This window comes from Mesitornis unicolor, unplaced genomic scaffold (genome assembly GCF_000695765.1).
Source record: "Mesitornis unicolor isolate BGI_N332 unplaced genomic scaffold, ASM69576v1 scaffold6188, whole genome shotgun sequence".
NCBI lineage: Eukaryota > Metazoa > Chordata > Aves > Mesitornithiformes > Mesitornithidae > Mesitornis > Mesitornis unicolor.
This window is the reverse complement of record NW_010203739.1, coordinates 1-359: the sequence shown is the minus strand read 5'-3', so window position 1 is coordinate 359 and position 359 is coordinate 1.

The following is a 359-nucleotide window of genomic DNA, read 5'->3' as shown; positions in this document are numbered from 1 at the left end:
AACAGTTGCAGCACTAAGAGGGAACAGTCCAGGGATTGTGTATGTGAGTTTTTCAGACCAAAGAAGAAATGGGACTTAGTTTGTTGAACTTGCTTCTTCCCACAAGGGTTTGTATTTCCTTCTCTCCCCCGCCCCCTTCTGCTTTCCTCTCTTTTCCCTTTTTTCTCCCTTCTCCACTTCTCTCACTTTCCTACTTCCCTTCATTTTCCCTTTTCACGGGGTGCACACAGCCGTCCGTCTCAAGGGATACCTCCTCTCCCCCCTCCCGGGAATAAGAGGCTGGGGAGGAGCATCCCGGGGGCAGCGGCTGGGTCCGTGACTCCGGGGCGCGGCGCTGCCCCGCGGTGCGTGCGCAGGAC